General features: G+C 36.2%; 1 protein-coding gene across 5 annotated transcripts in view; it reads right to left on the reverse strand.

Annotated features, from left to right (window-relative positions):
• The window catches only part of LOC129733027 (protein Shroom), a 498,971-nt gene extending 497,447 nt beyond the window's left edge, over window positions 1-1,524 (reverse strand). For 3 of the 5 annotated variants that reach the window (XM_055694572.1, XM_055694570.1, XM_055694571.1), the window contains exon 1: window positions 432-1,518. The gene's annotated coding sequence lies outside the window, so the exon portion shown is untranslated. Of the gene's footprint in view, window positions 1-431 lie in introns of all 5 variants that reach the window. The other 2 variants (XM_055694568.1, XM_055694569.1) reach the window with 2 other exon arrangements.
• Between the last annotated feature and the right edge of the window lie 7,517 nt (window positions 1,525-9,041).

Genomic DNA, 9,041 nt, shown 5'->3' on the forward strand with positions numbered 1-9,041 from the left:
GTAGGTGCTCACCGGGGTTGTCGCTTCTGCGTTGGCTTACAGGAAAACTCATTTAAGTCTTTAGGGTGAAATCTGTGTTCACCAGTGTAACAATCAGCGAGTAGTGTTTAAAATGAGAAAATTATGCTCAAGGTCTAAAACAAAACTTCATTTGGGTACAAAGAGCCAAAAAAATCTATTGGGCACAAACTGCCTAAGACTTGACACTAAACGTTAATTGTAATTCATTCAGGTAGCGAAGCTTCGCTTTCCCAACAATTACGTATTCGTTGTCAAATTTGTGACTTCGCTTAAATAATTTAGAAGGAAGAAGCAAAAAGTCACCTACAAAATATGCCTATCATTGAACCTGTAATTAAACCGAGAACCCCGGGCCTGTGTTCCATCAATCTAAATTTTGCACACATCATCGAAATCGAAAGGGAACTTACAAATTACAATATCGTCGATTATCCACACGTTAGCAGTTCTCCACCTCAGAGGGCTTGCATTCCACTGGCACGTACGTTTACCAGCCAATAAGTAATCCAACAGCAGAAAAAATAAACGCCAACCGGTTCAAGCAATTAATAAACATTCACTCGGACACTGATACAAATTGTTTAGTAAAAATAATCTTCACACCTTTCGGCCTGCGGTACGACCTGTATACACAGAAAACAAGTTATCGATATTTTCAAAACACTTTTCGTTGCCCATTGATCGATGCTAATTGATCACAAGGAAAAAAACCACTGCACTGCACATTTGGTCGCTTCAGCGGGGTGTTGTTTCTCCCTCCGCCACATGCGCTACCAACCGGGCGGCCCTTTGTGCATTTCGGTATTCATTCAATCCGCCACAAAACAGAACACGAACCAAAACAAGCACAATTCTACGCACAACTGGCGATCGATCGACGGCGGCTTCTTGCCTGACAGTCGGTGCAAAATTCGTCCACTTTGCAAGCAATTTTCGTTCTCATGTTCTTTTCCTTTTCCCCCCTCTTGCGAATGGCTCACTAGAAAAGTGGACAATCAGCACCAAGTCGTCCCGTCACAGACACAAAGAGAGTTCGTTTTTGATAGAGGGTTTCGAACTTACGAACGCGATCAAATCTCTTCACAATCGACACTATAGGATTATCGTTTTACGCCACTCTTCCGAATGGTGAAGAGTTATTATGTTCTAAGCAATTGTCACGATGCCGATGACCACCTTACACCATCTTATTCCGGTAGTGATCGCGAATTTCTTCAGAACGATCTTCACACTGGTGTACTGGGTACTACAAACACATACACACAAATCTTTGGGGGGGAAGAAGAATCAATCTGCTGCTTCTTCACATACAGGTATTTTCCTACCGTTGCTGTACGCGGCTTCAGAAGAAAAGAAGAAAACTAACAAAAACAAAAAAACACCACCAACTGAAGAATGGAACACAAAAGGAAAAGAGGTGAGAAAACTGGACTTGAACCCGGTATGCGTTTCGTCCAAACGCGATGAACCCTAAAAACGATCCAACAACGACGACATGCTACCGAGCACTGGCAGTGCGAGTCTGTGGCCAAATCACTTCGCTCGCGTCGTAGTCTCCGTCGGTGCGCGCAGGTCGGCAAATGATCTTCTCTTCCGTCGTTTGAACAAGCAAGCGAGCGAACGAGTGAGCAACTGCATTGTGAATCGAGAGCGAGCTTAGGAGAACCTTTTTAAGAAGAATAGAAGGAGACTCGAGGAGAGTAGAAAAGCTGGCTGGCCGGCTGTCATCGGACAATGTTGTTATGTTCGAAAGCTCATGTGCGGGTGGTTGTTGGTGGGTGGGGTCTTGGCTGCAGACGGCTGGGCAGCTGAGCTGAGCTGCTTACCACCGGTATGGACATCGGCGAATTGCGCGCCCAACTGGACTAGGAACGTTCTTGCAGTTTCGACTAGACTATAGCTACAGAAAGACGTTCTGCGATTTAAATACGTTTTTTTTTTAGTTTTGTAACACAGTATGAAGATCTTGTGATTTCGTGTAGATCATAATTTTTATTCTTTATCCCAAACAATATACCTAAACATTCAATTATTCGTAATCGTCCGAGGATCGATATTTTTGTAGTGGGGAAAAGAAATCGAATCAAAATAGTTGCCCTGAAAAGATTATAGCTTTTCAACCATTCCTGTGAATTCTGGTGCCCCTCGTAAATGCAGAAGTGCGTCAAACGGCTGCACAGTAATTGCTCGCCGGGGTTCGTCGCTTCTTCGTTTGCTTACGGGAAAACTCACTTAAGTCTCTGAAAATGTCTTTGTAATCCCGTCTTTGTTAGGGGCACTAAAATTCACAGGACCAATCCTTGAAAAGTAATTATCTCTCATTTTTTATCAATTTGAGATCTAAGGTAAAACATTTCTATTATTGATTATCATATAAATACTCGCATTTTTATGATTGTTACTTTTAATATGTTATGATAATTTAATTCAACACATTTTTCTGCTTTGGTTCTTATAATGAGTTCAGTTCTTGAAGTTTTGATTGACAAAATTAAAGTTAAAGTTTTATATTATTTTGAGATCCTCGGTTTTGGAATCAATTAGTACTGTCTTCTTTGATAAACATTTGAAGTTTTAGCTTGGAAAAAAATTTCCTTTCAAATTGTTTAGCAACCAGAGTTTTTCTTAATTTAGATAGCCTGTTATCCCATTTCAATCTTATCGATTATAGTTCACCGGGCTCCAATGTTGTCTAAGTTCTGAACAGTTTTGAACACCCTTTTTGTTTTTTTTTCTGCACTCTATTCCTTTTCCAAAATTATTATTTTTAAACGTTAATACATCGTTTTACATCGTTGATTTTTCAAAATTTTACAGTCCAGGGAAATCTAAACAAGAAAAATTAATCTCAGAATCGCAAAAAAAACTCTTCTAAAGGTCAGAAAAGACCAAACAAAAAATAGAAAAGAAAAAATATTAAGGCCAAATATGATAAAAACACTTCTAAAGACCAGCAAACCTCAAAAAAGCTCCCACATTGAGATCAGTGTCAGTAAAACATCCCAATCAAGCTTGGAAAAAAACACTCTCTAACATTAGAATAAATAATGAAAGAAAAGAATTCCAAGTAGAGTATTTCAGGGGTATGTATATTACAGTAATCACCCGATTATATCTGTACTCGATTTTATCTGCCCCCGATTTTATCTGCCCCCGATTTTATCTGCCCCCGATTTTATCACATTTTTCACCCGATTTTATCATCATAAAACATTTCATTAAAAAATGTCAGGGTGAACTTATTTTCTATTACGCTTCAATATTTAAGATATTTTTCATAATTCTGTGTATCATTCTGGATGCAGTTTACATTAAAAACTCAACCGATGCACAATGTTACATTTTGCTGTTATCGTGCGAATAATTGAATAGTGATACAAATGTTTATTATAACGGTATAATATGTTCAGAGAAGTTTCAAAATATTTGAGAACGCATCTTTTGATGTAGAAAGCTGGGTGATCAATCCTCCTAAAAGTGAGATAGAATATTTACTTTTTCATTAGATAAATATAGACGCTTGGTGCCTTAGGCAAAGTATTAGGTGATCTCAAAACAAGAAACTTTACAGAAAACATCATGTTTCTATCTCTTACATATTGCAAGCAACATAAAGTTTTCTATGAGAAGGCATTAAAAAACGTTATTTACATTTTAAGATTTTTCAGGTTGCAATATGTGAGAGATATCGGCAAAGTTTAGTGTTGTGAGAACATCTAATATTTTGCTTATGGTACTGCGCTACAAAAAAGCAAGTAATTTATTTTACCAATTCAAACACAAACATGAACGAATAAAAAACTTAATTGTATTTTATTTGCAACTTTACATCGATTTTTTTAGGTTTTTTATTTTTTTAGGTTTGTTCAGAAAAGTTTTAGGCAACTGAATTATCTATCTTCATCCCTTGACAACTTTTCTCCATTTTTTGTCATTATTCAGATATATCGATTTATGAAAAAATCACAGGAGGGTTGTGTGCAAAGCCTCGACCGCAAGGTTGAAGTAGAATACTTTTACAAGAAAGATAACCCGGCTACTTGCGTGTCAGTCATTCTTCCTAGCAAATAAATGTTGACCGCTCATTGACAATATTGAAAATTCTGTGCAAATGAAGTTAAAGTACTACTCAATTTCAGTTTGCACATATAAATACGACCTCACTGAACAGGCAAAGAACAAACTCTTTACGGCGCAAACAAGTTTCAACAGTCAGAGTAATAAAATGTACAGCCCTACTCAGCGCTGTACATCAACCCACGGCAAGGCGAAACGTCTTCGCAACGCAGAACGCGCCAGTATGTAAACGGCCTTACTGTCTTTGTGAACGCGTTCTAACAGGGCAGTTTGTTATTCAAAGTCGGTTATGCTGATCGCAGCCTTTGCGCTGCCCCTACAGTGGGGATACTAAATAAAGTAAAAATTAGACAATTACAACAGAATTTGATTGCATCCCTCACAGAATGTCTGCTTGTGTTGATGCCAGAAAATTATTAACTTTCAATTATTTGTTTATTTGCCTTGAAAAAGGTATTTTGCGGTTCAAAATCGGTTGCTGATCACAACCTTTGAGCTGCCCTAACAGTGGGGGAATTAAGATACACGGACAACATGCACTGTGGAAGCTATTTCGCGTTCAGTAAATTAGACGAGTGCGACAAATTTAAATTGCTAGGATCCAACACATAATCTTGCTTGCGTTGTCAAAAATTATTAACTTTCAATGACTTGTTTATTTGCCTTGAAAAAGGCATTTTGATTTCCAAAATTAGATTTCCTGATGGCAATCTTCATGCTGCCCCAACACGGGGGGGGGGGGCGGAATAATGGCATTCTTGAGACACACGCTGAGAAAAACCGCGCTGCTCCTGAGACGTGGTGACCAACCACAGGGCTAGTGCTGCTGCTAAGGAAGGACGACTGCTGTTTTCGCTGTCTAGAACTATTATGAGCGGCTTCGGCTGAAACAGGCTCTTATATAGGCCAAATAGCATGTTTTCAATTGCAAGGTATATGATTCTGTCAACCGTGCTTGGGAAGCAATCATATAACGACCAATCAGCGATCGAATTTTTCGTTTTGACAAGGCTTGACTATTTTCAATAGTACAATAGTGTGAATAATAAAATTACAATTATCTTATTTTGGGAAGAATCTTAGAAGATTTTCCAATCTATTGCTGCACGAACGAAGGAAATCCATCGGATACTTACCGATTTATTAGCATTTGAAATTGGACATATTTTTCACTTTTTTCGGTTTTAGATTTTCATTTCACATCCCTATGTAGCCGAACTTCCTGAGAGAAGTATTCTACTTCAAAACAACTGCAGCTTTTTTCATATGTTTGTACAGATAAATTTTCCAAAAAAAAAATAAAATCGCTGATTTTACGTATTTAGTTACTGATTTAACATCTTCAATAAAAAAAATAAAAAAAAAATAAAAAAAAAAATTTCCCGATTTTATCACTTTCCCTATTTTATCACGCCAAAAATCATCAGGGTGAAATATAATCGGGTGATCACTGTATTTCTTTTTTTTTATAGGAAATGTCAAAAGAAATACATATTCCACTGACTTTTTTAATTTAAACAGCAGAACTATTGAAAAAACAGATATCAAAATTGAACAACCGTATTTCTAAGACAACCCTGCCGTCAGAAAATCATGACACAGAGATGCCAGGCCGTTTTTCCAAATATCTTCAAACTCCACAAAAAAATGTCTTCACAAATAAGAAATAAGTAACACGGCCTATTGAAAGTTGGCAAAAATCCCAGAAAACACATTAAATCGGGTGCGGTCAATTAATCAACTATTAGGCTAACACGTCTTCACACGAGCTCTATTGTCTTCGAAAATAGGGCATTTCTTCACGTCTGGCATCCCTGCCACGACACGTGAACCAGGGTTATATTTCCTACAGGTCAGCGGCAAAAAGGTCAACTTAGACACTACCAGGGTTATTTTTCCCACAGGCCGGCAGCAGAAATGTCACTTTGTGCGCTATTTGCCAGTTAGTGAAAAAAAATTTTTTTTTTTGAATTTGTAATTAAAACTCCCTATTCCCAAATAATAAAAAAAAAACAAAAATGATTCCAAATTACGCTCAAACTCGCAAAAATACACTTCTTTAGGATGAAATAAAACGAGAAAATGATTCCAAATTTGGTTTAGAGTCACGAAAAACGTTTCTAAAGGCCATAAAAAAGAACTCACATAAACCTTAGAATCTCAAAAAAACATTTTTGAGGTTGTGAAAAGACCAAAAAAGAATGTTACCCCTCGTCAAGCTCAGAACTGCGAAAATACACTTCTAAGGACCAAAAAAGACCAAAAAAGTATAAAATTCTAAATAAAGCGCTGTATCGCAGGAAAGGGGTTTGCTGGGACCGAGAAAGGAAGTTCATTAAGCAGACAGTATGTGAAGTAAAGAGAGCGAAAAATAAGCGAACTGGAAATGTGATACAGATTTGGTAAAATATACCGCATCCCGACGGGAGGGAGATTGCGGGTTCATGTCCCGTCGGGATGCGGTATATTTTTCCAAATCTGTATCACATTTCCAGTTCGCTTATTTTTCGCTCTCTTTATTTCACATACTGTCTGCTTAATGAACTTGCGTGTTAACGTTGTTAAAAATAGAAATTTAGTTCGAGAAAGGAAATTATCCCAAAATAAATTCCGAATCGCGCAATCGCGCAATTTGCTTGTTAAGGCCGCGGAGAAGCGATTCTGAATTTATTCTGAGGTAATTTTCTTTCCCGGTCCCAACAAACCCTTTTCCTGCGATTCAAAGCTTAATTTAGAATTTTATCCTTTTTTGGTCTTTTCTGGTCCTTAGATGTGTATTTTCGCAGTTCTGAGCAAGACGTAGGGTATTATTCTTTTTTGAACCTCAAACATGTTTTTTTGAGCTCTGATCGCTATGTGAGATCCTTTTTTTCTGGCCTTAAGAAGCGTTTTTCGCGATTCTGAACTAAAATTGAAATCATTTTCTTGTATTGTTTCTATAGAAGCGTATTTTGCGATTCTGAGCTTAATTTAAAATCATTTTTGTTTTTGGCCCTTACAAATTTTTTGTTGCGATTCGGAAATGGGGGTTTAATTTGACCAAGCTTTGGGTAGGCACTGCGTAATTTTTTCTTAGAGATTTGGAAAAATAACTTGGATACGCAAGAAACAGATTCAAAAATGGCCAGTCTTAAAAAAAACCTTTTCAAACACCAGAAATGATATAAAAAAAGGAAGTAATTCCTGATAAGATTCAGAATAACGGACAAATGCTTCTAAAGACAAAAACAGACTAATGAAGAAATTAAAAAAAGCTCAGAAAAACACTTTCAAAGTCTGAAAAAAAAACAAATAAATAAAGTGATGTTGAACCGTGAAAAATGGTTGTAAAAATGATTATTAACTAAAGTCAGAGTTGTGAAACAACGTTTCTGAAGGTCAGAAAATAAGAAAAAAAAGGTGCCAAATTATGCTAAGAATTGCGAAAAGAACTTCTCAATGCCAGAAAAGATCAAATTAAATACTCCCAAAGACTATTGCTATTTTTGCCTTGCCAACTGTAGACACTCAGATAAAGATAACTATTTTTGAACATTTTTCAAAAACATTTTTCATCGCTTTGATCATAATATTGGTTCTCTAACTGGTTGATGTTTATAATTTTTAAGGAGAATATAGGTTTCAAGTGTTAGGAGTTGAATATTTCTTAGTTTTTAATATGCATAAATTCACCCACCGATTGAATAAGCCTTTTTAGTCTGTTTAAATATAAAATTGCTACTTTATTCATTATTTTTATTTTGAGCAGTTAGTCTCATGTCCGTTGAATATTTATATTTGACGAAAATAACATCAGAGCCCGCGAAGAAGAGCGTAAAACAGTAACGATTCAGCTTAATCTGAACGCCTAAGTTTTGATGAAAAGTTTTCGTAAACGCATTATTCTTCGATATCAATAATAATGCTTGAAAAGTAACCGAATGTGTGTGTGTGTGTGTTTTTTTTTTTTTTTCAAATATAAAAGCTAGAATCGTGAGCTGTTCTCGCAATCTTTAATTAAAATTTTAGTTACATTGTCAATGGTGAGAAATTGGAAAAAAAAATAGAAGCAAAAAAGATTTTCCAGACTAATTTTGAGGTTAATTCATTAGTATGGTAAGAAATTCTTGGTAAAAATATATTGCAAAGAGTGTTGTTTAATAAAAATCCCATAAAATAGATATAAGACGAGTTGTAAATTAGCCAGAATGCTAAAAAATTTGTTACTGTTAATAAAAAAGACTCACAACAGAATCATTTAATGAGATATGTACACAGAAAAATGAAACTACCCAAATATGCGTATTTTTGTCGCAAATCAGCCATTCTGTGTGGGAAGGTACTTTTAGGTAAAAGTGATATAGCTACTTTTGAGTACCTACACGAAAGTCATCATATAGGTAAAATTGAATACCTTGAATCATCAATGTCAATATCATAATTCCATACAAATTTTCACCCAAAATACCAAGTTTTAATGAACTCGATGCGTAAGATTTCGGCAATGGCCAACTTCCAACTATTACTACACAGAAAAATAAAACTACCCAAATATGCGTATTTTTGATGCTCTTCTGTGCGGGAAGGTACTTTTAGGTAAAATTGATATACCTACTTTTGAGTACCTGCACGGAAGTCATCATTTAGGTAAAATCGAATACCTTGAAACATCAATATCAATACCAAAAACTTCATACAAATTTTTCCCCAAAATGAGGTATTCGCATTTTATTGAGCAGTTGCGTTTTTTCCACCAATTTTTATGCGTACAAAACCTAACCATTCCTACGTAAAATTACGTTGTTTTTGGTAATATTTTCTTTGTGTGTAGAAAATACTATCGTTCTGCATCAAGCTAACGCTACTGCCCGAAATCCTCATAGTTACCCTAAACCTTCATAAGCAACGTCAACGTGGTCAGCACGCAGCCACTGTGCTGACACATCAAAACTGGCAATATCGCA

Source organism: Wyeomyia smithii, chromosome 3, assembly GCF_029784165.1.
Source record: "Wyeomyia smithii strain HCP4-BCI-WySm-NY-G18 chromosome 3, ASM2978416v1, whole genome shotgun sequence".
Taxonomy (NCBI): Eukaryota; Metazoa; Arthropoda; class Insecta; order Diptera; family Culicidae; genus Wyeomyia; species Wyeomyia smithii.